Genomic DNA, 15,007 nt, shown 5'->3' on the forward strand with positions numbered 1-15,007 from the left:
CTAGCATAATTCAGGTGTTCGCCACATAGGTCATTAATACCTGAGAGCAGACCCAGTTCACATAGCACTTGAAGCAACAGAAACACGTTTAATATATCAACAATCGGTGGGTAGTATGTGTCATGAACAGCCTGGATTCCAACCTGCAGATTCCCTCTCAGCTTTGCTGTTTCCTCAGGACTTAGAGCTAGATTTTGCTGTAAATTTCTAACTATACAACCTCTTTTGACACTGGAATTCTATATTGAACATCAGCCTATCTCATGGATATTACAACATTTTGTTTTATTCCTGCCAGCCACACCACTTCCAGGGCCTAGCTCTAGCCACTGGCTGTGCACGTTCCAGGGTCTACAAGTCTGACCATAGTAATAGGATATTGAATGGGGCGGTTTCTGACTCAAGTTTCTACTGAGATCCAGGACAGTAAGTGCCAACTACTTCAACATTCCCATGTGAAATACTAGCAGGACTGCAAAAGGGCAGTCTGTGAATCAGTTTTCACTCACTCTAGATTTTCACTCATCTCTGGCTTTTAAAGGGGGTTGGAAAACAAGAAGAGGGTTTCTGGCTTTTAAAGGGGGTTGGAAAACAAGAAGAGGAGACCGTTGCTAGTGAGCTAGAGGGGGCGTGTGCAGACACATGGTGAGTTTGCCCCTAGTCCCAAGTCAAGTAAGCAAGGCTTCAGAGAGACCACTCCTTCAGGAGTTTGACATAATCCCCTGGAGTTTGGGGATACTCAGTCTAGTTTCCAACGCAAGCCTGATTATAAAAGGGGCAGGAGGCCAGTCAAAACAGCCTGTGGCAGTAGAGGAGAGAGCTGGTTAGGGAAGCCACTGGCCATCTCACAGTGGGTTTCCAACAGACAAGGTATATACGGTCACATGGGAGACAGAACCTCCCATGCCTAAAGAGGTTTTGAATCATGTCCAAGAGGGCTTTTTGCGAGGGTCAAGACAATCTCACCGAGAAAGGCTGGAGGTATACAGCCAAAGACAGAAACTGGGTGGGAATCACTACTGGACAGATTAAAGAAAATTACTATCCATGTGGAGAGGGCTTCAGGAAAATTGGAGTAAACACCCTGAACACTAAACCCCCAGGAAAGAATCACCTCAAAACAACAGCAGAGGCCAGAGGAAGTCAACATCAGATACAACATAAGCTCTTATAAGAACAATCCTGCCACTTACTCCTCATACTTCCCATAGTCCCACCCTGGCGAAGGCAGCAAAGGTCCAGGGAACAGGACAATCATACCAGTGCTTAAGAAGATAGCCATGAAGGTAAAGAAGCCATCTACCTTCACCTCTAATGCATACTGCCAGCTGGAATGTACATGAGCAATGGGGGAGAGAGGATTTAACTTACAGTGAAGTTTGCCATTTTGCCCATTATGTGAGATTGGATATTTTCTTTTTAAAGTTTTTATTTATTTGAGAGAGAGAGAGTGAGCACATGAGTGGCGGAAGGGCAGAGAGAGTTGGGGAGAGAATTACAAGCAGGTTCCTTACTGGCAGTGCAAAGCCTGACCCAGGGCTCAATCCCACAAATCATGAGATCAGACCTGAACTGCAACCAAGAGCTGGTCCCTCAACTGACTGAGCCAGCCAGGTGCCCCTGGGATTGGATATTTTAATTATTGAATTGAGTCTTTGTGGTTAGGAGGGAGCACAGAACTTTTTGCTACCCAAGATAACTATAAGAAGCACGAGGCTGGTCAAAGATCTCATCCAGAGGCAGGGGAATTACGAGGGAATAGAAGAAACTTAAACAAACAAACAAACAAAATGACATCAAAGATAAAATCAGTTTCCAATTCCACCATGTTATTTCACATATTGAGTATACCATTAATAAGTATTACCTATCCTTCCAAGTGTTGTAGAAAACATGGACACCATATCTTACTTCCCATATCAAAGCCAATTAAATGTGCATTCGTTGGGATATTATAACATGTTTAACAACTTTTCTAGTGGAGCAGCAGCTCTATATTCTAGTTAACTCCCCCGTTAAGTTTTGTACTCCATTACTCTCCACTTCCATTGAGGTATCAGCATGTCTTATAACTGAATCCTGTGGTAAATTTAAAAAACAAACTGGTGACAGGTGTTACCTAGAGATTAATAATTAGACCTGTTTCTCTGGTAATCATTTCAGAAGTAAATACACAGGCCCTTTGCTTTTCTTTGCTTACAGCCTTTCTTTATCAGTACTCTTTCCTTTTAATGTATTTTTTTAGTAAAATGGACTTGGTAATTAAATTTAAAAAAATTGTCAATTGATTTGTTTTTCATACCAGTAGCTGAAACCTTAAATATAGCTGGAGGATAAAATATTTAAAGTGAGGTTCAGAGATTATCTTTGTTACATCTGATGGCATATTTGGCCTACAAGCCAAAGACTGGAAAAAAAATAAAAATTCAATACTTTGTAAACTGATCCATAAGTCTCAGCACATGTAGATATGCATACCAAGATAAATTGTAGCATTGTAAGCCATGGCATAAAGGAAAACAACAGCAACGACAAAGAACGAGAAACATAATTATTTCTCAGTGAGGAATGGTTGAATAAATTATACTATAGCAACACTATTGAAAATTTCAAAAAAATAAGGATTGGATTAAACCAATTGCCCTGGAATAAGGCCCACATTACAGCCAAGTGCAAAAAGCAAGGTTAATTTCATTTTTTGCCAACATTAATTAATTTAGTTTTAAGAATAGCTGTATATGTATTATGCTTGATTATATTTGTACAAGACAGCAAAAGTAGAGAATGACATGCAACATGACATTGAGAATGAACAATAACTAAGAGAAAGAAAAATTACTGAGTTAATATATGTATATAAGCTATATATATCTTTTAATTTATAGACGTGACCATGTACTCTATTTTTATGGTTGAAAAAAGTCTAATAACATTACATTTTAAAATACATATGTATACATACTGCATTAGTTTCTTATTACTGCTGTAATTATGAGATTACAACAAACTAGTGGCTTAAAACAACACAAATTCTTCTCTTACAGTTCTGTAAGTCAGAAGTCTGAGGCAGGTCTTCCCTTCTGAAGGTCCTAAGGGAAAATCTATTTCCTTGCTTTTTCCAAATTCTAGAAGCTGCCATAATGCCTTTGATCATTGCCCCATTTGTCATTTTCAAAGACAGCAGTGCCCTAGACAGTCAATTCTTCCTTATATATCGTCCCTCTAACACTGTTTTCTTTTGCCTCCTGCTGCTTCTTTTAAGGACTCTTGATTATATTGGGCCCACCTACAGTTATTCAGGCACTCTCCCAGTTTTGAACTGTTTGGAAAAATTTGCCTGATAATTCTCTTTTGCCCGGTAATAAACTATTCACAAATTCTGGGAATTAGGTCATCTTTCTGCCTGCTCCACCACAGCTACCCCTATCCCCACTACCCCCAAAACACATGATATTGTTTCTCTGTTTAGTGGGAAAAGCTTGGTAAATGTCTTTTTACATGTCAAATGTCAGATAATGCTTCCTCATGTTAGAAATGTATCCTCTGACTTCCCTTTATTAATCAGCATGGTTACCATTTGTCTAAGTAAACATTCTGTGAATTTTATTTTAACCTTCTCTAATGACAAGTTTCTTTGTATTTATTCCTATGCACTGGATAAAGTAAAAACAACCTTTATTTATTCTAACACTAATCCCTACAAATGAAATGCATAGGCTTCAACAAGGAAATCAAGTTTGTTCTTTCCCTAGTTCCTTCTCCTTTGAATTTCATGGGAAATCTGCTTTTGGCAGTAGAACTGAACTCCATGTATTTGCTACAAGTAGGTGCTTGTATTGAGTTTTTAGTGAACAATTTTATAGATGGTTGGAAAAAGACTAGGTTCACTAGTGAATTAGAGTGAAAGACAAAATCAGGTGTTACAATTTGCCTGGGGTTAATGGTATGATAAAAGTCTCACAAGGCTGGATAGCATGGTTGGGGTGTGTTTGTTTTTCTTTCTCTATTTCTTTTTCTTCCTTTTTCTTAAATAGAATTCCCTGGAAGCAGGGCCTCAGGCATTTATGATTTATTGGGGAAGTTGTCTTTAGGAAAAACCTATATGAGACAGAGGGAAGGATAGGGAAAGGGAAAGAGCCAGCAAGCATGTGAATTCAGTCCAAGGCTAGTCCCAAGTGTAAATTACACAGAGTTGTCTCACCTGGAAGCAAGAGGGCTGGGATTTTTGTACCATATTTTAGTCAGTTATTGTCTGCCCTAAATATAGGGAGGCACGTAACCTCCCAAATAGTAGCAGATGAGGTTCAGGTCAGCAAAGGACAACTCTCAAGAGTTAGCCTCAACATTTGCACAGCTAGGGGATGGCTTTCTGATCAAGTAAAAAGGATATAGGAAGGACACCAACAAAATCTCATACATAATTCCTTTGAAACTACATCACTTCCTTCATCCTGTCCTTTCTTCCTTTCTGTTTTCCCTTTAATACTTGCTTTCCTCCACAATGCTAAATTTTCAAATATTCAGGTCTTATTGGAAATGTTCACCTATAGTCTTTAAGCAATGGAAAATTTAAAATCTTTGTGATTAAGCTGATTAACATGATTACTGAATCTGAATAGGTCCCCAATTGATACAACTGCAAAAATTTTATTTCATGTTATAAATACAATGTGGAAAAAAAATTAATTAGAATCAGGTCTTAGTGACACAAACATAACACTCTAAAATGTACCCTGTCATCTATGATTTCTGTCTGATCAATCTGCTGGATACAAAATGCTATCTGTCTACAAAATGCTACCACAATTTTGACACCTTTTCACTTAAACCATGCATGATACCAGGTTGACATAGCCTTGATGATTTCATTGCCTGAAAATTGTAGTAATGAAGTGTCAGAATATTTCTACTAAAAGGCATATTTATCCAAAGACTATAGGTTATAATCAAATTTTGAGTACTTTCTTCAGATACTGCAAAACTTGAGCCTAAGCATCTTTAAATTTGGTGGACAATAAATTTAAAACATAATTTAGTTGTATTTTACAGGGAAAAAACCCATATTGGAAATCAAAAAAATCTGGTAGATCTACAATAAGTCATGAAAGTTTTTTTGCATGTTTCATTTCCTCATCTACAAATGGTTAACAAAATGACCTAAAGAATACCTTTCAGAATTAAAATTCTATGATTAGATGACTCTTTCTTTTTTTTTTTTTTTTAAGTTTGCTTATTTATTTTGAGAGAGAGAGAAAGAGAGAGAGAATCCCAGGTGGGCTGGGCTAACAGCACGATCCCATGACCCATGAGATCATTACCTGAGCCCAAATCAGGAGTCAGATTTTCAACCGACTGAGACACCCAGGCACCCCTAAATTTCTAATTTGAGATAGTGTACAGAGTAGTACTCAGAGTTATAACATCATTCTTTGGCTGCATGGTGTTTCAGCTGTTTTCATTCTGAAATAAAAGGATAATGTAAAACAAATGGGCCATTTTTCTCTTAAAAGGGGCTGAAAAATCTTATGAAAAAATAGACTTTCTGTAACCAATACATCAAATTGTCACAATACATAATGCGCAGAAAAAATTAGAGATTCTCATAACTGCTCACTTCATTTCTTCTACTGACATAAAATATTTCATAAAAATAATTATAATTCATTGTGGCTCACATTTCTTAACCAACTTCACAAACATTTTCTTTTCATAAAAATTCTTGGAATTTTTATCCACATTTTACATACACACTGGGAAATGAGAGACCAACGTCAGATAGCGTATCAGTAGTGCAGTCAAAATTGGAAACTATAATTCCAGATTCATGTGCTTTTTATACGATAGAATGCCCTTTTATCACCAGCCATAGTTTGACTTCTTATAATAAACAGATTTCATTGCCATCACAAAACTAAACCAAGTATTATGCCTACATTCAATCATAAAATTTATAAATTTTATAAATATTTGCATTACTCATGAGCCAACTATAACGTTCACAAGTGAACTATAGATTTATGGCCAACATTATCACCCATATTGCTGGATGGGAAATATTTTCAAGTAACCTAAGTTCTTAGATTCCTTGCATTCATCTTTGGGTATGCTCAACTCCACCTCTCATCCCTCTTGCTGACCTTTGATAATCACTTTGGACTCCCATCAAACTTTATTTTCCCCATCACCGATTTGATTAAAAGTAAAAATAAGAATCATGTGTATATTCAATTCTTACTGTGATTAAAAGACATGAGCCCAAATGACCTTTCCCAGTAATGCTAAGATTATCAAATTAAATCATTGTCTCTCTATAGTTCATTTTTTCATGTTTCCATTTTTCTTCACAAATTCAATATCCTTGCAAAAAAAATTACCTTTCATTTACTCATCTGATAAGTACTGTTAAATTAATCAAACAAGGAAGCCATTAGACTGAGGTGATTCTAATACCTTAGAAGCCTAGGTAAGCAAATCAAAAAATATGCCTATAAATGCCTAATGGTTAAGAAATCAAAACCTAAGGACAAGCAATCACAAACAGCCAAGTAGGCTTTTCCAAAAAAGGCACACATTAAGCCAATCAAATAATTTTCTTACTTTGCTTCCACCTTTTCTTTATAAAAGTCTCTCCCCAAGCTCTTACAGTGAAGTGCTCCTAATCATTTCCAGTTTGGTGCTTCCCAGTGTGAATCAATTTTGCTCAAGTAAACTCTTAAATTTTTAATACGTCTCAGTTTATCTTTCAACAGTTCAAATGATAGTGCTACACCATATACGCAATGGAATAAATTGAGGCAATAAACAGAAGTGAGAGAAAGTGGATTTATCTAACAATTTCTGATATCTGCAGGGGATCGCTATTCTTAAAATTCATTTCTTCACTGTATTCTACCCTTCGAAGCTTGTGGAACATTCTCTAGCTTTGCATCTAGGTTCCCCTATCTGCAAAGCATGCAAATTAGCAAAAATCTCATTCTTTCTCGAGAGGTTTGACTGAGTCCTCCATATCTATCCTCAATCTATCATTGTAGCCAGGAAAATGCAATGCATTGATCATGTTAGGGCTGGTTCACATGCTTTACTCCTGAGATATCGTGGAGCCCCACTTAAGCATATGGACAGAAGAGGCGATGTGGAGTTGATTCTCAAATAAAAATTGGCACTGTTGCCAAAGGAACAGGGAGTGGATGCTGGGAATAAACAGCAAATTTTCACTACCATAGAAATTCCTCAGCTTTTATTTACCATCCCTTGATTCTCATATAAATATTCTGAAATGTCAAAAAATGTCAAAACATTTTTCTAATCTAGTCACACTGCAATTCCTATTCAAATGCCAACCCTTAGAATCATTTCCTAAGCATGTAGGAATTCTTTCATCCCATAATAGTTTGCCCTTTTTTTTTGGTAAGTTATTTCATTGAACACTACTTTATTATATCTGTTTAATCTCTGCCGGCATTCTTGACCTGGTTTTCAGGTAGATGATTCCATAACTACATGGTCTTATTTCAAATATGTATTTCCAATAGTGCTTCACACATCTTGACAGGCACTTATTGAAATGAAATTGTCAATAAAAATACCAAGAAACATACCCAGGGAACAGTTTTTTAACTAACCACAATGAGATACGTTGAAGAAAATCACACACTACAATGTGAAAGGGCATTTCAGTCAGTATTAATAAACAGAGGTTTTTGCACTGTCATAGAGTAAAATTCGTTGAACTTTAGGATGCTTAGATTCAACAGCATCAAAAGAGGAGAGAGTGCAATTTAGACAAATGTCCCAGGGCTGCAACAAGTGTTCCCCAGCTGCAGCAGACCTGTTACACTGGAAGTGCTCTGAATGGCAGTCCCAGGATCTGTGCAGTACAGAACATGCGTGACTAGACACAGCAATTCTGCATTTTTACTTTCCATCGTAGTCATTTTAAGCTATAAAGCACACAACTTTTTCATCAGAAGAAAAAAATCATAAAAATCTAGATGAAGAGAAAAGGTATCTAAGGTATAAGAGATCATTGATTCAATGTTTTTAATAGAAGTAATGCTGCACAACACAAGGAGAACACGTTTTGAGTTATATTTTCAGATAAGATAACATGAATTTCTCCTTTTTTAAAAATTTTATTTATCTTTTTTTGTTTGTTTGTTTGTTTGTTTTGAGAGAAAGAGCATGAGCAGGGGAGAGGGGCAGGGGAAGAAGGACAGAGAGAGTCTCAAGCAGGCTCCATGCTCAGCGCAGAGATCAATGCTGGGGCTCAATCCCAGGACCCTGGGATAATGACCTGAGCCGAAATTAAGAGTCAGACATGCAACCGCCTGAGCCACCAGGTGACCTGAATCTCTCTTTTTCTACTCAGCACACTTTGGCAATTGACCTTTGGTAATTATTCACAGTGAAGTGGAATGAGCTAGATTGTATTTATGGACATAGAGGTTAATAAGCTACTCAAATAGATCTCATAAACATGACTTTAACTTCATTAATGGGAGTCTCCAACAGTTTTTTCACCACTTAAGAACACTCCTGAGAGATGAACTCATTTAAACAGCTTGTATGGGTTTATGGGTACAGACAACTAAAGATCAATGGTTCTAAACAGTGGTTCTCAACCCAATGTGTTTTTCCCTCCACACCTGGGTAGGAGGTGAGTGGCACTACTGACATCTAGGGATGCTGCTAAACATCACACAATGCACAAGACAACACCCCCACAATAAACACTTATTCAGCCAAAAAGCCAAAAATATGAATAGTGCCCAGAACGAGACACTCTGCTTTAGACATAAAATTGCCTTGTGGCCTTTATCTTTCACAGATCACTGTTACTGGGAAACACTTCAAACTGATATAATGACTCATGATAATGCATAGGGTCTCACAGAGGCCTTTTGAGCTGAACACCTAATGCATTCTTAAAATGTTACAATACTGACAACACTAATCTAAACTTTAAATAGAGATTTGGTTAAAAATATGATGGCATATTATGCGATTGTTAAAAACAATATTTTAGGATAATTTTAAATGGTATTTAAAAATGACCATGACCTGATAATTAAAAAGAATCCATATTTTTTAAACGTAGATTATAACCCCAGTATACCTACTTGGTAAATATAGGCATGTCAGACTATGGTCATAGTGTCCCTGGTATAACATAAGTTTTATGGTTTACCTATTTTAGTTAAGTATTTTGATTGTCAAATTCCTGAGGGGAAGCTGAGAGGGAGTAGGTGGTGTCTATTATACACTGTTTAAAAAAATATTTATTTTATTTTTGAGAGAGAGAAAGAGAGAGACAGAATGCAAGTGGTAGAGGGGCAGAGAGAGAGGGAGGCACAAAATCTGAAGCAGGCTCCAGGCTGTCAGCACAGATCCAGGTGCAGGGCTTGAACTCATGAACTGTGAGATCATGACCTGAGCTGAAGTCAGACTCTCAACCAAATGAGCCACCGAGGCGCCTCTATGTCTATTATACTCTTAAGAGGAATCTTATGAGGGGGTTTGCTTCAGTCAGATGCTCCCAGCAAAAAAAATATGTGTTTTTACCTCCACCCAAAGACCTCAGGTCCTAACCTTTCCCTCTCTGCCCATTTTATCCTATCTTTCCCTATCACACAGAGACTCAGCTTTAGAAGTCCCGCATGGTTAACAAATACTTCTAGGTGGTTCAGGACATTAGGAATGCAAGTCACAACCCTGAGCTCTCTGTAGAGTTGTCTTCTTGGCTCTCCTCCTCACTGCCCATCCCAGCTCTGAATTCCCCTTCACTGACTGCCAAGCGCCACCTCTCCCACCTCCCCCCCCCCCCCCCCCCCCCCCCCGCAGTAAGGACTCCAGGAAGTGCTTTGTTGCCTGAGCTCACTCTTTTGCCAGATATTGCAGCTGTATAGTGACAGTATGAAAGGAAAGGAAACCTTTATATCCTAAGGATGGAGAAGAGAAGGGGACAAAGACACTCTGAGTTCTGGCCTTGGATTATCAAATCTTTGTATGGCAAAAATCAATATGCTAGTGAATATTTTAGATCTTAGTATGTTGAAAGAATTGTCTTCTATCTTGGATTTAGAGATTATTAAAAAACTCTTGTCTGAAACTTTAAACATTATATGTATCAGGCTTCGGGAAATGATAGAAACCCTCAAAATGCATCCGTCTGAAGATTTCTTTTCATAATAAAATCTACAGAAAACAAAGGTTGGAAAACTTGTGCAGGTTGATCTTGATTTTATATTCTTCCTCTCTCCACCTAACCAAGAAAGATTCTCAACTTGTGAGGCTCTTTCCCTAAAAGAAGTGGGTGGGATGAGGTAGAATGATTTGTAAGATTTTCATAATAATCAAAAGAGGATGTGTGCTATAGACTGAAGAGTTGTGTCCTGATAAAATTCATATGTTGAAACCTAATGTCCTACTAGGGTGTGGACCTTTGAGAGGTGATTAGGTTAGTAGGATGGAGACCTCATGAATAGGATTAATGCTCTTGTAAAAGAGGCACCAGAGAATTTTCTTGCCCCTTCAGCCATGAGAGGACCCAGCACAGACAACCATCTATGAGCCAGGAAGCAAGACTTACCAAAACTCAACCATTCTGCCCCCCTGATCTCAAACCTCCAGCCTCCAGAACTGTGAGAAATAGATTTCCATTGTTTATAAGCCACAAAGTATATGGTACTTTGCTATAGTCGTCTAAACTAGACATCAAAAGAAGGTGTGGTTCAACAATTTTAAGAAATGCTGCTTGAGAGGACAACAAAATGAAGTGGATAATAGAGATAATTGCCTAAGTGATTGATCAAAGGCACCAAAACTTCCATTCAGAAGATTTCAAGGTTTAAAACAACAACAGAAACAAAAAACCCAGATTTAACTCAAAGTATATTCAGTACCCCACTTCATTTTATCATGTAAATGGCTTCATCCATTTTATTGCCTTATGGAAACAAAGTGTAATTGACTTTATAACTGAGAATATGTTTATATTCCTTATAAGACTAAACACAGTGGTAGGGAGGCTTCTTGAGTATGAAATCCGAAAATACAAAAACCAAAAACAAGTTTTGAAAAAGCAAAACAAACTTAAGCAATCCCATCTCTCCTATGCTCTTCCCAAAATAGGTCAGAATATTTATGCCAGATCTTGAAAATTCCCTTCTGGAAAAAAAACCCACTCAGATCTATAAACTGTCTAAGACCAGAAGCTAGACTTGATGGCAAAGCGGATACCTTGAGAACTGGGCCCAACATGTCTCCCAAAAGAACATCTTGAGTTGGGAACACTGTGATCTCATATTTCTGCCAACAGAAAAAAAAAATCTAAAATTTTTAATTTGCAATTATATTGGGAAACATTAGGAATAGGAGTGGGGTTGAGAATAGGAATAAAATTATTTTCAGTGCTTCCTAATTGTCTTGCATTTAAACATACTGTATTAGGCTTCTCAGGAGAAATAGAAACAATAGGATGTATATATAATATAAACAGATTTATTTTAAGGAATTGGCTCACATGATTGTGGAGGCTGGAAACTAAAACCTTCTGGGCTGTCAGGCTGGGGACAGAGCAAAATTGATGTCTGAAGGTAGCCTAAAGGCAGAATTCCCTTTTCCTGAAGGCACACGACCTTTCTCTCTAAGGTTTTCAATAGACTGGCTAAGGCCAACCCACATTTTGGAGGATGAGCTTCTCTACCTGAAGTCTACTGATTTAAATGTAAATCACATTTTAAGAATGCCTTCACAGCAACATCTGGACTGGTATGTGATGAAGTAGCTGGTACGGCAGGCTAGACACATTGACACATAAAATTAACCATCACACATACTGGTATTATATTCACTTTTTGTGACCCTAATGACTTGACTAACTTCAGAGGAAAAAATAATTAATATTTTGAACACTCATTTAAATTGCTTAAGGAACAGCTGTATTTTATTAAACTTAACTGAAAATTTGGAAACGGTTAAAGTTTCATTTCAACACTTAAATATTTCAAAGTGTTGCATGCTTCACAAGGTAGTGATTGTGGCTTCTACATTTGGCTCAGTCAAGTTTCTGGTTATTAACAGGTCCCTGCACTGAGAAAATAATTTAAAATTGTTAAAATATTGGGTGAATGGGGGCACCTGAGTGACTCAGTCAGTTAAGTGTCTGCCTTTGGCTCAGGTCATGATCTCACCATTCATGAGTTCGAACCCCGTGTCAGGCTCTTGTGCTGAGGGCTCAGAGCCTGGAGCTTGTTTCAGATTCTATGTCTCCCTCTCTCTCTGCCCTTCCCCTGCTCATGCTCTGTCTCTCTCTGTCTCTCAAAAATAAATAAACATTGAAAAATTTTTTTAAAAAATATTAGGTGAATGTTCTGCAAAAAAACGTTTATTTCAAAGCGCATTGGCTGATGTTGGACTGCTACTCACTAAACTTCTGAAATTTAAGACCCACCTAGGGGCACCTGGGTGGCTCAGTTGGTTGAGCCTCCGACTTTAGCTCGGGTCATGATCTCACAGTCTGTGAGTTAGAGCCCTGAGTCAGGGCTCTGTGCTGACAGCTCAGAGCCTGGAGCCTGCTTCAGATTCCGTGTGTGTGTGTGTGTGTGTGTGTGTGTGTGTGTGTGTGTCTCTCTGCCCCTCCCCTGCTCATGCTCTGTCTCTCTCTGTCTCAAAAATAAATAAAAACATTAAAAAATTAAAAAAAAAAACCCACCTAGTATGTGGTTATATTCACTACTTGAAACCTTGGCTTCACATGGTATTCACCTAGAGAATGTTACAGATACTGAGGGCTGGGCCTCTCCCCAAAGGTTCTTTAATTGGTCTGGGATGCTGACTAGGGATCAGGATTTTTCAAAGTTCTCTAGATGAAGCTAATGTACTCCCAGAATTGAGAACCACTGCATATATGATAGTTCATCAATCCAACCTGAGTGTGTACAGCTCATTATCAGTACAAGTTCATAGCTGTGTCTACATTCATTCAGTAGAGAAAAATGTTTATCCTTTTTACATTTAGTGTGTTGATAACACAGATAAAAGTTTTTTTAGATAATTCACTCTAATTATTCAAATATATATTTTGAATTTACTAGATACTTCTATTCATATTCATAAATCAAATTAGTCCTTGGTTTTCTTTTTTTGCTTAATTTCTCAGAGCTTGGTATTAAAATGTTAGGACAATTTCCTCTTTTAAAAAATTATTATTTTTTTGGAAATAGAAAAATGAAATTGTAAATGTACAAGGAAAAATAACATCTGGAGGGACAGAAAATTTAAGGACAGTTTGCATAGGTTGGAGGATATGAACATTAAAATTTTCTGCCAGGAAGTAATGATAACTTTTAAGAAAATTTCTGAATTTGCTAAGGAGGAAAAAAATTATTCTTTCTATGGGACAGAGAAGGTTGGGAAAAGATGTTTGAAACAGACTTCCAAGATCAGGGAGCAGCTGGAGCAAACACCTGGGGAGAGGAGAGCGTTCCTGGAACAGCAAAAGCCAGGAGGAGGGAGGAGTATGCTGTGTTCAAGGAGTAATGAGGAGGTAGACACAGAGGAAGAGTGGGTGGTGTCCATTCAATGCAGTGGGCAGCTAGCTGATCACGTGGGTGAGTACCTAGCAGGGCTGGAGACTTTAAGACTGGGGCCCTGAAAGAGGAGGGATACACCCAAATTCTCACAGAAAAACCCTGTCGGGACCTGGATTTGAATTTAAACAATTTCTGCAAACTGGCCTTGATCCAAGAGCCATTTAAGGTGAATCTTAATGGATGCATAGTTTACTACGCAGGAAGTTACTGATTCATTCTGATACCCTCATTACCCAGCATTATGATGGGTGTTACTGGGCTCCTGAAAGGTCTACAGCTTTGTGGGATAACAGGGAGAACAGGGGATGGAAGACTCCATGGGGAAACAGTTGGAGCAAAGGGCAGAGGTGGAAGAGATCCTGTGTGTTTTGGCAAATAATTTTATATGGCGGCAACATGAGGGTCACTTGAAGGAAATGAAGCCAATTTTGCGAGACAGAATAAGATGGGGAGGTTCCAGGACTCTTTGGAAGGCAACAAGGAGCCACAGAGGGTTATGTGAGCAGGAGAGGGTATGGCTGGATCTGAGTGTCAGATGGCACTAGAGCCGTGAATGAGACTGGACTGGATGGTGGGAGCGAGGGAGAATTGCCCTTTATGTCTATGTTTTAGAACAACTTAAAAGCATCAGGATGTTATGTGCTTTGAAGGTTTTATGTAGTGTGTGACTTAATAGATGTGTATATATTTTTTACAATGTTAAATTTTTAGTTTTCAATAACTTACTCAATTTCTTAATGGCATTTAACCTCCTTAGGTTTTTATTTTTCTTCTGGTGTCTTTTTGCAATTCATATTTTTCTAAAAAAAATTATGTCTCCCATCTCAATTTTTAAATGTATTGACATAGGTCTGCTGGTTATTAAACTAGTGTCGCTCAGCTTGAAATCCACCATTCCATACCCACCATATGCGATGCTGGGGCCAGGACAGGGCAAACCCATTTCCCCTGTACACAACCTGCAGGGTTGGGCCAATAAGGAGAATTTCCTGGAGGGACTCTGGAAAACTGGAGGAGACCAGGGAAATTTGACCTTTCATTGCTTCCTGTTCCTGTCTGCATGTCTAAGGTATTAGATTTGTACCATAGCAACATCATTTGGTTCAAGTAGGCACAGCTGCTTCAGTTCACGATTTTCCCAAATCTCCAGGAACCAGGTCCATTGGGCCTCCTCGGAGATATGTGCAAAAGTCACCTGTTGCCCCAACTCAGATCTCTGGGCCTTTTCCTTGATGGGCCCCTTCTCCAAGCCTCTACATTTTACTAATCTCAATTCTTCCTTTTGGTCCCTCCAGCTCCAGAATGGGAATTGTTTCCTATGTTTGATACCTCTGTGATACTTCAGTGACCTTTTTTGATTTTCAGTATTCAAATCTGGTCTACCATTCTTTACATTACGTTTTCTCTGTTAAAAG

Source organism: Panthera uncia (genome assembly GCF_023721935.1).
Source record: "Panthera uncia isolate 11264 chromosome C1 unlocalized genomic scaffold, Puncia_PCG_1.0 HiC_scaffold_3, whole genome shotgun sequence".
Classification (NCBI taxonomy): Eukaryota; Metazoa; Chordata; class Mammalia; order Carnivora; family Felidae; genus Panthera; species Panthera uncia.